The 14,577-nt window shown below is 43.1% G+C and overlaps 1 protein-coding gene across 8 annotated transcripts in view; it reads left to right on the plus strand.

Annotated features, from left to right (window-relative positions):
- The window catches only part of sulf1 (sulfatase 1), an 86,203-nt gene that overhangs the window by 43,777 nt on the left and 27,849 nt on the right, over nucleotides 1-14,577 (plus strand). For 5 of the 8 annotated variants that reach the window (XM_044339093.1, XM_044339094.1, XM_044339092.1 and 2 more), the window contains one exon: nucleotides 5,035-5,254. The exons of the other annotated variants lie outside the window; for them this stretch is intronic. The gene's annotated coding sequence lies outside the window, so the exon portion shown is untranslated. The remainder of the gene's footprint in view (nucleotides 1-5,034; nucleotides 5,255-14,577) is intronic. 8 annotated transcript variants of the gene reach the window in all.

A 14,577-nucleotide genomic window follows, 5' to 3' on the forward strand; every position in this document is an offset into this window, starting at 1 on the left:
TGATTCACCAGATCAGGGGTTTGATAGGATTGCTTTCTCTCGCTATCTGTTCCCAACTTTTGTGGAAGTTCTTGGAAGGTCCTAATCCAGCTTTAAGATGGCTCCCTGGGTGGTCTGTTGGATTTCTACTGGAGTAGTTCTACTTACTGTTGGTGAATTTTATCAATACTCTGAACATAAAACATAGTATTAAGTTCTGAAAAGCAAATTAATTGGTGCTCTGTCATTTCTGTATCCAAGGCAACACAATATTTAAATATTTGTAAGGTTGGCTACTATGGATTTAGAAGATATCCCCCATTTGCCACACAATGTTTAAAGGGTTGATCTGTAAATGCGTCCATGTGTTAAGTGTTTCTGGCAGCGAGTAAGACCCAGGGAATCATTGTCTGTCCAGACAGTTGTTGTTATTTAGAAATCTGGATGCATTTACCTTTTTTCATGCCAAGTGTTATCCAGTATAGGCTACATTCCTCTTGAACTAGATATGTGGAAGTGAGCAAGTATTTGCACCTGTTTATCATTAACAATGATACACCCTGTCATTTGATATTTTGTATGGAAACAAAAATTATAATTTATTCAGATCAAAAATGATCAGCAGAGGAATTTAGTCAACTCTAGTTTGGAGAAGTCGGGAGAGCAACATGTGTGATAGCGACAAAGGCAGGGTGGCTTATGGAAGCAATTGCCTTCAATAAAGGATACCCACTAGTGCTTTACATTAAAGGAAAGAGATGTACTAACTGCTCTGAACTCAGATATTTTGGGTGATTGTTGGTCAAAGGCCCTAAGATTTGGATTAGTTTGTGACAACACAGTTATATCTTCCACGGCTAAACTAGCTTTCACACTCTTTACGCTGATGGTCGCTGACCAGTTTGACCTTCATATAAACATCTGCTAGATAACACATCTGGAATCTGACTGAAGTCTGTTGGTGGATGTCATTATGAACAGACCTCTAAATCCTATCATCATTACCTAACACTTGATCTCAGGTTGCTGTTAATGAGTTCATTATGTGTTAGTGTATTCCCTTTGTCTGCAGCACTACCTGTTGGCTACTTTACAGTTGGGTTTCTAGAATAGCTGTCGTCCTTGATGTTTATTGTAGTAATGACTGGAAACTTTTTAAGTTTATAAAGGAGTCTAGTGATATATTGTGTTATTCAGTGTTTGGCGTATTACCTGTAAATTGAGTACTCCACACAAACAAAGCATATTGACATGCACACAAATAACTCTTATCATTGCCAATAATTACAAAACTTCCCCAGAAACCCTAATTTACATTTTTTTTTGGTAGTTGAGCTAATGTCTACAACTTGGCAAAAGGAGGTACTGTAGGTAACACTCTCAACTATGCTTACTCACAGTATATAACACAGTATGTGAATGCTCCATAAAGGTGTTAAAATGGAATGTGCAATAATCAGATTATTAGCTAATTGCTTTTTTTATTTAATGTGATTCTGTAGGGATTTGGCAAGTCTATTCATGATATTTTTGACAGATGCTGCCGTGCATGTCTGTGTGCATGTGTGGTTTCATTCGTGTTAGGTCACATACGTGTAGCACAAGGGCACATGCATGGCACAGCAGGAGGGTGGCGTGAGGAGCGCTCCCTCCACATGCGTGTGCTGCGTGTTCAGCTGTCACTGAACTACAGAGGCCCCCCCCCCCCCACCCCTCCTCTGTTCTCCGCTTTCTCCTTCTATGTTTCCTTTACCCTTGCCGCCCCTCTGTCCCTACTGTATTCCTGTCTCCCCTCTGTCCTGCCCTCTACTGCTGTTCAGTTCTCCTCCTAGCCTTGTACATTCATGACCAACTGTGCGTGTCTTTTCCTGCTCTCCTGCTGTACCCCCAGATCTCAGCTGTGCCTCTCCTCTGGCATGTACTTGAGATGACACTGATTCAACCCCCTAGAGTGTAAGGGGTCCTGGGAACCAGCAGGACCAAGGCAAATGTAGTACCTGTGGTACCTAAATATAGAGCAACAGCACCATTGCTTTGCAAACCCAATCACACGTAGCCTGAGCTGTAGAAAACAGTTTTCTGTCTTATCTAATGTGGCTATAAGCTTTTCTCCCAGAATTAGCAGTTTATTAGCTGGTTGTTGATGTGTGTAGTGTCTCCAGTGTCTTACATCCTGACTCAAAGGGATCTTGAGCAGCTGACACATTCAATACTTTGATAGCCACCAGTCATCTGACATAGCAGTAGCCATGTGCTAGGCATTTAAAATGCCGTGTAGCGCATCGCAATGTCACCCCTAGGTTTGCCTTCCTCCACATCACGGCTGTATCCCTCAGCTTCAGCTTTCGTGGTCTAAACTGGCACAGAGGCAAGATCGCAGCTATGACACCCCTATGTATCTCATTCAGCCATAGAGAATGGGGCTAGTGAACCGAGTAGCCCCCCAACACTGGCCTCTGCCTGCACCTGCACGCCCAACTGATGGCTGGAAAGCTGGAAGGAAAAGGGGGGAAGTGAGTTTTGAGTGAGATTTGAGGAGGCTTGGATCCAGTTTAAGAGTAAAGCTTGGGCAAGAGACAAGGGTGTGATATGATAGTGTATAGCGAGCCTTATCAGAGAGGTCTAAAGTAAGAGAAAACTGATCATTTCTGTGTTAGATATCCACCATGTGAGTCTCAGTGAGTTCTTTGTGATTTTAGGATAGGGAGAAAGGGAGCAAATGGGGGGTACCAGAGGCCCCCTGCAGGTCATTCAGTCATTCATAAGATGAGGCCATGTTATAGACCTCCCTCTACCCTTGCTTTTGTTGCTGTTGTGTCCATCAGCGGAAGTGAAAATGGAGACTAAGGGTGGTCATGCAAAATGGATGATGTGTGTTGGCATAAGGTGGATGTCCAGTTTCTACCTCTATCTTTGCTGGATAAGACTGGAGATGTTTTCCTTCACAGAAAGCCAGAGCCTGATAACCTTTTCTGTCTTCACAGATTTATGATGTTTACAGATGTGCTCAGCTCCTGAAAAAACAGCCCCTCTCCCCAGTGGGGCAGCCATCTTTAATCCAGTAAAGAGCACAGGGATTTGGTCGCCCCTGGCCTGCCTGAAGGCCCTTTGGAAACCTCTCGGCCGTGAGAATGGGGGCTGGGGTTGGAGGTGTAGGTTGGGATGTGTGTAGCCATGCAGGAGGGGCTGGGGACAGTCTTTGTGAATTTAGTTAATCTAATTTGAGCTCTTTCCCCCTGAGGCTCTTTCTCTCCCTCACCACTGTTGCCCCTGTTTCAAACATCAGTCCAAGCTGGGGAAAGTTTCACGTGTCCCTGGTGAAAATAGGCTTTGTTTAGTTTAATCCAATATCCTCACGCATAAACCTGAGGGGAATATAAGTGGGAGCACCCACTGAAAAAGTGACAGTATCTTTCAGCAGTGTGTGTGTGTGTGTGTGTGTGTGTGTGTGTGTGTTTGTGTGTGTGTGGTGCAATTAAATTAAAATGGAAAGCTGATATACATGAGAGTCTGAGCAGTATCACTACATAAACATGTATAATACTTTTGTGTCAGGTATAAATATGTATAGATAATTTTAGGATACCACAAACAGTGTTAAAGATGGCTCGATATGAAAATGTGATTCAATTTTTTTTTTAAAGGTTTCAAATTTACATAAATAGGTTTATATACAGCAGACATGAAATCTAGCATTGATTAGGTGTCAGTTGAGAAGGGATAATCAAAGTCTTCATTAGTAATTGTCTGTAAATCGTTTGAATTTAATGGCATTTATCAAAGGCCAACTTGAAACAGGGTGCCGGGGTGTTGACGCTGCTCACAGAATGCAAATGAGGCACTTAAAACTTTTCTTTGGTGTTTCACACCTCTGATTAACTCATTGTGATGCTGTCGGATATCAAATGGGTATTAACTCATTAGGGTTCGCCTTTGAAGTCGCTCTCGAATATCATCAGGGTCTCGTAATCCTTTTTTAATGGATCAGTGAGTAGGACAGTGGTTCAACAAAAATGATTAATGTGACAGCCTTTCTCACCTAATGTTCCCTGTGTTTTGCATGAATGGGTCGAAAATTGGTTGATTCATTCAGGAAACGTGCCGGTAATGGTGTTAATGTTGAAAGGTTGGTAGTTAACGGTGAATGTTTTTGTGTTATCAATCTGCTTCCATCTCGCTGTAAACTCGTACCGTTATCTTATCTTTGTTTCCTTTTCTTTCTTTTTTCTATCTTGCTCTTTCCTTAGCTTTGTAATTTTAGTGTCTTCCCCTTTGCCCTCCTTTTTAACTTAAGGCAATAGGTGGTGAAGGGCAGGAATGTAGCCGTGGGACTGTAAGGATTTATCACACTAAGGTGTGAGGGCTGCTGCCTGTGCTTCTGTGCCTGCAGATGTAACAGTTTAGTGCCAACAGCATTCCCACCATGGAGCCAATACAGAATTTTATTGCTTTTTTAGTTTGATTCTTCAGACCACATACTCCGTGGCTGCAGGGAGAGGAATAGGAGGAAGGGGTCAAGGACAGGGGGTTAAGAAGTTAATGTGTGTGTGCATGGATTTTCAGCCTGAGGTTTGTGTGAGTATTGTTAAGTAACATTACCAGCAAGGTGATTAAGCATAAGAATAGTTTATCTCCATCTTCTTCTTCTCTCGTCTCTGCTTTTGCTACTCACACATGCACGTTCTCTCACTCTCTTTCTCCGTCTGTCTCTCTTTCTCTCTCTCTCTCTCGCTCTCTCTTTCCCTCTCCTTTAGTCTCCCCTCCCATTCCTTCTCTTTCCACTCCTCTCACTCTCCCTTCCTCCTGCTCTGCCTCTCAGGTTACGATGACTGGGGGTTTTCTTGCTTCCATCTCGTAGAGTGTCTGTGTGTGTTTGACTGCGTGTGTGTGTATGTGTATGTGTGTGTGTGTGTGTGTGTCTCCCTGCGCTGAGCTGTGTCCTTGTCCCTGCCTCCTGGCAGCAAGGAGCCACCCAGCAGCCGGTCTGTGATTGGGCAGGGGAGTGGGGTTCTTGACACAGCGCGGTGCTGACTGCTCCGGGACGTGTTTCAACAGATGGTCGAGGTTAGAGAGTGTCATCACATCGGAGAGAGGATTAGAGGAGAGAGGTTGTCTTCCAGGAGCTGTGTGGTCCCCCTTACTCTTGAACCCAACACCAGGACACAAACCCCTCTATGAGCAAAGGGAGACCCGGTGAAGAAACACAAGGAGAAAACCAGGAGGAATCCTAGCCTTGCCTCTCACTCGGCCAGCACTCTGCTCTCCTGCCTTCCAGGTACTTTACAACTTTCTCTCTTTTTTTGTCATTTTTCTGCTTTTTTCCACCCTTTTACCACTGCTTGTGCAACATGTGTTTGTGTGCCTGATAGTTTGTTCAGTTAGAAGGAAATTTCTTATGCAGCTTACAGTCAGGAGTGGGAGTCTGTAAGTAAGGATTTGTAGTGGTGGTGTGCTGTGCTGTTTCTGCAATGAATCTGTGTTGCCTGTACAGCAGCTCTGTGTGTGCAGGACTTCATAGTTTTCCCCCTGAATGACAGGAATTCCCTCCGTCGCAAATTCCTCCCTCTCAAGGGATTAGAAGGCAGCACATTCCATTAATGTCATTTTTTCCCCAATCCATAAGCGCCCATCTGTTAATTTCTACTTTTCTGAATGCAGGATATTTGGAACTGCTGTAGGTCAGAAAAGCTTGCTGTAAATTGAAAAAAGTGTGCTCCATAATTAACTATGTCAGTGGAGGCATCCTATGAGTTATCATATGCATTAGGGTTAAAAAAAAATTCTGCCTCAATGTGTCATTTTCTCATTTTATCTTTAAAAACTTTACTGAAGATGAATTCTTTTCTTATTAACTTTGTCAGTTCCTGTAAGAGGACATTAAAACACAATTTTCAACATTCCCTAAACTCAGTGTGGCATTTAACATTCCCTCACTTCAGCCCAGATAAGTTTTTTCATAAATCTAATTCAGAGTGCACTTCTGGCAGATCGTGTCAGAATACGCTAAATGGATGAGCTGCTGAAGAGCGCTTTCCGGACAAACTGTCAGAGCTAAGCAGAGAGGCAGAGACTCAGGGAATGCACACCTCACTTCAGCTATTTAACTCAACTCAAGTGAGAAGGGAAACTTGCCAGTGGAGTGGGAATATGATGTATAGTATTTATACGTAGCTCCAGGCACTGTGTGTGTGTGTGTGTGTGTGTGTGTGTGTGTGTGTGTGTGTGTGTGTGTGAGAGAAAGGTGTTTGCAAATGGAGATTGTGCAGCTGTGAAAGGCTGTGTGGACAGCAGCCGGGCTGAGTGGAGAGGAGATTGTATGGGTGAAAGCTGCTGTTGTGTGAATTTTGTTTACCCTGGTAAACCAGCCATAGCTACACTTCCTGCTTGTTACTTGAAGTATTTAACACAACCACCAATAGGTTGTGATCACTGCTGCTTTAAGGCTGGGGGCGAAGTTGGTATAAAATTGGGTTGTATGAGCAGATGAATTAGAGAAATGGTTGCAAAAGTTTTAAGAACTCGAAGGGAAAACGGATCTTTTTATTTTAGGAACCGTTATAAGAAGTATTTAGTTTTGACTCATATATTTATTTTTTGGTATTAAGCCGAGCAAATCTAAATGTTGTGGTTGAAAACATTTCACTTCTCATTAAAATGATTTTTTTGTAGCTGAAAGCTTGGATGTAGCAGAGTGCATAATTATATTCATTATCTGTTATTTTATGGATCTAGTGAGTAACCATTCTCTGTTCTTTCCTGTGTATTTGTTAATCTACCAGTCTACAAAAACAAGAGAATTTATCTTTCTGACCTAGTTTTCTTAAAAGGCAAAATTATGCTGTGCTCACATTCAAAGCCGATTGCTTGTACCAGACACAAGTTGTGTAAAACGCAACATGTTAGTTTACATTTAAGTTCCTTTGCAGTGCCGACATATGTTACTGAATGAGAATGCAGGAGAAAGACGGAGACCCTTAACTTCAAACTTTCAGTATTGACTAGACTGGCAGTGTTTAGATTCAATTTCTGATTATCCTACCCTGGGCGTAGCGAAGCAGCTTTAAGGTGTTTGAAACGCAGCATTGACTGCCAGCTCAGAAGAGAAGGGAGATCCTTTAAACTGTTTAGCTTCACTGTGCTACAAACAAGAGCATGAGCAGCTGCTGCAAATAATTAGATTCTGGGGGGTAGACGCTTGCCAAGACAAACGTTGTTCCAGTAGCAGCTCTGCCATCATTCGAATCTACTGTGTGTGTGTGTGTGTGTGTGTGTGTGTGTGTGTGTGTGTGTGTGTGTGTGTGCGCGTGCGCGTGTGTGTGTGTGTGGGTATCCTTTAAATGCCAGCTACACTGAATCAGAGAATTCTCAGACATCTTGCGTGACTTCATAAATGCCGACTGCTGAACAAGGTCAAAGGCATTCATGGCAGACTGATTACTGCAAGAAGCAGATAAAATACTAAATCTACATGTCATTGTTCATGCATTAGTTCCAATATGTGTATAAGTGGTCAAAAGTACTGAATTAGAATAGGTGTCATATGTGTGTGAACTCTCTCCAAATCAGCGCCATAATTTCCTCACAGCAGAGTCAGACTGTTATCATGCTGCGTTTTACTTTCTAAACTTAACCCTGCAATGACAGAAGTCATATTTGTGAATTCTGTCATTATATGGTTCCCTTTGGGGTTGCAATGAAATTGTAAGTGTGGCAGATAACTTTCCATTCTCCTGTAAGAATAGGAAGATACATTTGGCCTTTAAAAAGGGAGTTGAGATGGCGTCGAAAAGGAGAAAACCTGGATCTGGAAATGGAAAATCATGCGTTATCCGAACTGCTGTGAGCACCTTCTTGATCAAATTGCATGTAATCAGTCAAACTGTCTGATGATTTAATAAATAACCATACCTCTTTCCCTTGGAAGACTAGTGGAATGCCGGTCCCTCACAGTTTCATCTCTCTGAATAAATACTGAAAAATATGTTTTATAACTATAGTTTGTGTGTGTTCTCATGTGTGCGAGCATGTTAAGAAAAGATTTCCTAAACCACCCTCTCCTCCGGCACTTGTTTATCTCTTCAGCTTAATGATAGTGTTCCTCGTACTCTCCTGATTGCATAGTAGCGCTGGAGTAGATTGCACAGTCCTATCACTGCAAATGACCAGTATTTGAACAGTGAGCATTTGGCATGCTTTTATTTATGTGGGATCTAGAAAGGCTATCTTTAGATGAGTCAGCCACTTTCTCAGTTCCTTTGTTGTCTTTACTGATCAAACCCTGCTATGGAGTTTCAATCTACATACATACTGCCCTTAAATGAGGAATGTCCTTGACTTTTAAGGACATATCTCCAGGGAAATATTCCATGCATATCTGGATGCGCACCGACACACACTGCGTAAATCTATTTTGGGGGCACTCAGGAGCTCACAATAGCACCCCCAAGTGTTTGTTCAGCCTCTCCTTTTGAGCAGTAAAGGTTGGGGCATGCAAACATCACATCCAGCTCATCACTGGAAGGAATGCCTGATCCTCTAACCTTCAATCACACACAAGTTTGTTGCTTTACTTTTTCTGTGCATTTTTCTCCATTGTCTTTGTCTTCATCCTCTGTCCTGATGACTACTTGATAAGCTAAAGATGTATTTTGTGATGAAAAGATTTGTGGAGTTCTGAGTAGATGGTTCAGCCAGGAATGACCCCTGACCAGGTCTTTAGTTTTCAGAATGAATAGAGTGGGAGAAAACATGGGTTTGCTGGTAGTTAAAGCACTACAAGTGCACATTAACGAGTAAAGCTTGAGTGAGAGAGAGGATTTTAATACTTTTTCGGTGATGTCCGGAGCAGCTTTTGTTCAAATGTCACTGCACATAGATGCAGCACGGGCTTAAGGGGGAGAAAGAGAAAGCTGGGTCAAGAGAGACACAGAGGGGGAAGTGAAGGAGGCCAAGATAAGAGGAAGAGAAAAGGGGGGATGAGTAAAAGGGAGGTGTGCACGTGCGATAAAGAGCGTAAGAAAGTTGGAGTTCGAAGTGGACAGAACCATCCAATGATCATCTCGTGATCAGAGGCCGGATCTTTGTTGTCATCCACACGTGCACTTGTTTGAATCATACGAACACAAACATAATCTTCTTGTGACACAGACGCGCATGAAAGAGAAACATAGAAAAACATGTACACACACGCACACACACACACACATACATACTACCCACAAGCTTACCCCTTCCGTCCTCCACCCCCCAGAGGGCCGCACTGTCCCTGCTTTGTCATCTCTCTTGTCCAATAATCCCCTCCCCAGGGAGAAGCAATCTGTTTTAGATTTGAAAGAGAAAGGGCCCTGCCTGTATCACGTACAATTAAGCAGCCGTCAGAATGCGTCGGCGTAAGTTTGGAGGGAGAAGTGCTGCCACTGGGGGGTTGTCCCTTTCATCCACCGCCTTTCCAGAATGGAGATAATGGGGTGGGAGGGTTGGAGGAATGGGAATGGGTGGAGGGCGGGGGGGGGGGGTGGGGGGGGCAGAATGAATGAATACGTTTCCTCACCCCTCCATCCCGCTCCACAGCTCGACTAATAGAAGCCAGCATGCGTTTGTTTCAGCTCTTCTGCTCCCTTTCTTCCCTTCTCCCCTGGAGCGGGCAAACACATTCAGCCTCTGCCAGCACTCCCCTCCTCTGCCCATGTGCGTCGATGTGTGTGTGTGTGTGTGCACGCACAAGCGCTTATATGTGTGGACTTGGCCATGTGCTGCTAGTAGCCTTTGGTCCTGTTTGCCCTTACTTGAACAGCCCGACTTTGCCATGTGGATGCAGAATAGCTGGATCTTTGAACAGTCGTAGTATTAAAGGTTGAGCAACTTGTTTACACTGACAACGTCCAGCATTGCATGACACACATTATCTTCGCTTCGCTCTTCTTGAATTGCCCACGGCAAGTTCAGCTGAGTTTGGCTGTGTCTTCTGGTGTCTCTTGAACATGTCGGGATGTTGCACTGACTGCATTCCTTCAACTTTGACTCAAATGTAAAGGCATGGAAGAATTTGGAAGGGTAAGCTTCCAGGTTTATGCTTTGTAAGTGAATTAGTCTTTCAGTAGATATGGTATTTTAGATATTATACAATGCACTAAGATCTGGAATTTTTACCAGCCAGGGTAAAGTTAATTAAATTACAAATGATGTTATTGCATGCTTTGGAAAGCCACACACTGAGCCAGAGGCAATGGGAAAGGGAGCTCCCCTGTGTACAAATTACAGGTTACGTGTCTGTCTGTGTTCAAGTCTGACTGATTCTTACTCAGACTGTTTCAGAATGACTTGTAGTGCACACACAGTGTATATGATATCCATGTACACACACATGCATAAATGCCCACAGGCATGGACCGAAGGGCGTGCTGAACAGGCACAGGTGCAATCGGACGAATGCGTTTTTATGAGTGGTATCATGTTGGTGTGTCACAGCCATGGAGAAGTTTGTTTATGGCGTCCCAGGTCACGCAGGCCGGTTCTCATGGTCTATGTTTGTCTACGGTTCCCAGAGAATATGCCTACACATGCTCCACATTTTAGGGGTGTTTAGTTTCATGCACCAGCAGCAGTACTACACTTAACTGGGGTTTGCTGACTGAGCTGCCACCACCTCACCCTGAGGAATCTACTTTTTTTTTTTTTCTTTTTAATGATTGCCAATCGGAAAGGAGTTTACACTCAGAACTTGTCTTAAATGTTGAACGCTGATTCACGTTCACTTTTATGAGCAGGAACTACTTCAGTAGATAACACTGCTTCTGTAATATTGGCTAGTAGTGGTTAGAAGTAGAAATCAGCGGCTACTCTGTCTCACTTTGCAGCAAGTATATCATCTTGACAGAATTATTACAGCTCTAAATCATCCTTTTTAGCTAGTTCTAACTTGCGGCTTACTTAATTTCAGCAACCTTTCAACCTACACAGTTTTTGTATAATATGTTTATTAGTTGAGTTTGATAGATTTTAAGCTGAAATGATGCTTTTTCGAAGATACACGTAAACATCTCTTGTGTTTATTTCAGTTGCACACAGTTGTCTGATTGTTGTCTGTGTGGAATTATTTCATAAATGTGATGTTTCAAGGCTTTCTTTTCCAAGAAACACAGTGGACCCAGAATGTTCTATTTACCTATTTGTTTTCCTTATTTTGCAGCTCAACACATCTCTGTCTGTATTGACATTGACATCAAACTGTATGAGTTAAGAGAATTCTGTTTCTATTCTAAGCATAGACACACACACACACACACAGAAAATGGGACAAACTAAAGCTCAATTTTGCTATATATAAATATTTTTCTACCCTTTTAATAAATCCATTTTATCCAGGAGAATGGTACATCAGTCACTCAGCAGTACATTTAAACTGGTCCTGGACCACAGTCTTCTTTACACTTACTGTCAATCAGTAACCAGTGCACAGACAGAGAAGCCCATTTTTTCCTAATGACCTGTCACTAGTCTTGCTTTTCTTCCATGTCATACGAGAAAGAGGATTCAAGTCACACTCCTCAAGTCAGTAGTCGGTGAACGTTACAAGGCTATTGAACTTGGTAAACTGCCGAGTTTTAACAGAAAAAGAAATCCTTCAGACTCCGTGCGTTCGCTCTCCCTCACTCTCTCCCTGTGCCACCATGCTGCTGATTTCATGGAAAAGAAGTCAATCTCTTTATTCTTGACAATTACCTCAGTGGAAACCCATTGAAGCAATTTGCCATAGCTCTCTTTTGTGGTGAAAGGAATAATTTATCTGGGGTATATTTGACACGTCAAAGAGACAAGAAAGCCACCCGTGAGTGAGCAATACGTTCTCCTCCCTCTCGCTCTGACTTTCTTTGGAGCTCTCGCAGCCTGATAGAGTGTTTCTGATGGCAGTGTGGGTTTTGACAAGAAAGTGACTGGAGGAATATAAATGTGCTCTATTTTATTCATCTGAGGTTGTCTATCACTAATGGTTTCCATTCATGGCTTAGAATAGTTTTAACAAGAAAGTGCTTGCTTTAGGCTCACATCATATAACTGTGACTTCTGATTCCCTGATTATGATTCTGTGTTTTCATATCACACAATAAATCAGAGGAGTGGTTTCCCTTTCGTTCACCTCCTCCCTTCCCTCTCTCTCTTCCCGCCACCCCCCTAACTCTCTCTGTCACCCTTTTCCACACCACACCCTCTTGAATGGTAAATCTGCTTTTCCACCTGTAAAATTGAGTCTCACTTGGAGAGCAAATCTCCTGGAGGATCAGGGCAAGTTAGTAATGACATTGGGAATCATTTTGATTTGTGTTCATATCATATATAATAAAAGAAAAGAAAAGCAAATTTATGCAATTCAACATTTTAAAAGTGCCCACTGACAGAAAAGTTTAAGGAGGAAACTGCCTTCTCAGTATTTTCTAAATTTCTGAGATCAAGACCATTTGTGAAAATGGCTGATATCAGTCTTATTGACTGATACAAAGCCCCATTTGTCAGTGTTACCACCATGAGGCTTTTGCTTAAATATTCAGTCCATGGTTCAGGATATGACCACTTTGGATACACATTGCCTTTACGACAGGCGCACATGTATGGACACACATACACAAATAAATATAGGCAGCTTTCCCCATTTTCTGAAATGACCTTGTGTGTTTTTTAGTCATTTCCCTTTCAGGGTGCTCAAAACCCCCTCATGATTTCCAACAGACCACCTGATGGCCCGCCAGCCATTCCCACTTTGAAGTCTTCTGGACCAGGATTCATTTAATTATACATTAAGATGCATCCATAATATTGATGGGGTGGCCTGGCAGCCTTGGCACTACAAAGGTTCTCTTACCAGTTTGGAGAGAAACATGAGGGGTTTAACTAATAGCCGTGAATGCGCCCACTCCAGGTTCACATTTCACTGAATTGAGGCCATTCTTCTTCATTAAAGTGGACTACGTGTATCCCAAACGCACTGCATACCAGTGGATGAATCATTTTTAGCTAAAACATCTGAACTTTTTTAGATGTAACATGGACGAAAAGAAGACTCTCAATGTTACTGTCAATGTAGAAAGTGGTGAGTCCATAAATATATTGAAACAAAGAGCCAGTGATCTCTCCTCACTGCCTTGAGCCTGGTTTTCTCACTGGAATTTTGTCATAGATCCTACATCAATTTGGGCATTTTGGTCAAACAAATCAGCAGAGTTAAGAGTCTGAAAACACCAAGGTTTGAGTCTTTTCCCAGTGCGTACCCACAGCCAAGTTAGTACATTGGGACAGAGCTCCCCTTCAGAGTGCTCAGTGTGGCTGACGGGCGGGTCTTCATGGGTACAATGTGCTGCCCTTGGCCTGCCGGGCACAGCACCCTGACACAGGCCCTCCTCAGTGTAAAAGGCCCTCGTCAGCCCTGATGGCAGCAGACCAGCCGAATTCCCTCGGATTACAGAAATATTTGGACAAACCTCAATATTAATCTAAGACCTCGCCATAATCATTTTTCCCCTCCGAAATGGAGAGGGAGAAATCAGACTGCACTGAAAAATGTCCCTCATCTGAAGCGAAAATCAAGAGACGTAACATCGTTGTTCTCCGTCTTTATCTCTACCGCATTGTTTCCTAGCTGTTTTGTTTGCAAAGAAACATCTACGATAGCTTTACTATCTCTAAAGTCATATTTCCTGGTTTCCACAATTCTATCATGATAGATGTTTGGGTCCCGTACAGGGTTGTGACTGCATGCCGTTGTTGGTAGCTAGTCATCCTGCTTATAGTACAGAACAGCCTACAGAATTCAAACTATGCCATCAGACTTTAATTCCCTTCTCTTTGCCATTGTTCCTCTGTGACTTGGCTGCCTTAGAGATGGACTGGGCTAATAGAGAGGGAGCGAGAGAGAGAATGGACAGGAATAAAAGGGGATTTTAGGTGCTTTGAAATGGCCATTGTCCTTAATGGCAAGTCCCTTTATGAATGACTGATTTACTTTAGTGGGGCATGGCATCTGGTTTGGGTTTTGACTTGCATCTTGTTTTGTGAATGTAAACCCCCTCGCCTCCAACCTTTCCATGTTAACTTGAACAAGTCTACGGCCAGACGCACATTAGTGGGTGGACAAATACTCTGCTTTAAGGGATGCATGGATCCTTGGCCGTCAATCAGTCTGTTTTTAACAGAAGAATTCCCCTTTGTGTCTTTCAGTGCGTCTGCTATTTTTCAGTGACAGCTGATAAATGTACAGACTGCCACTGCTGACTGAACAGAACCTAAGCCAGATGCAGTCTGTTTGCCATTGTTGAAATGAATATGCAGGCCAACCACAACCAGACTTTTACAAGACTTTTGTTACCTCCATTCCTCTGTACTGATCCCCCTACACTCCATTTTTTCTTCCCTCAGAGTTTCCCCTCTTAACCCCTGTGTGTGGGTAGCCTCAGGTTGCTGAGGTTAGGTTAAACAAGCCACCATCAAAGCCATATTACCACTCGGGTCAGAGGAGGGTCAGGGTGCAGCAGGGTGTGTGGTTTGAGGCCCTAACTGGAGGGCACAACTGCCAACCAGCCAAACAGTACTGCCCTGGATGGTTACACA

Source organism: Thunnus albacares, chromosome 21, assembly GCF_914725855.1.
Source record: "Thunnus albacares chromosome 21, fThuAlb1.1, whole genome shotgun sequence".
NCBI lineage: Eukaryota > Metazoa > Chordata > Actinopteri > Scombriformes > Scombridae > Thunnus > Thunnus albacares.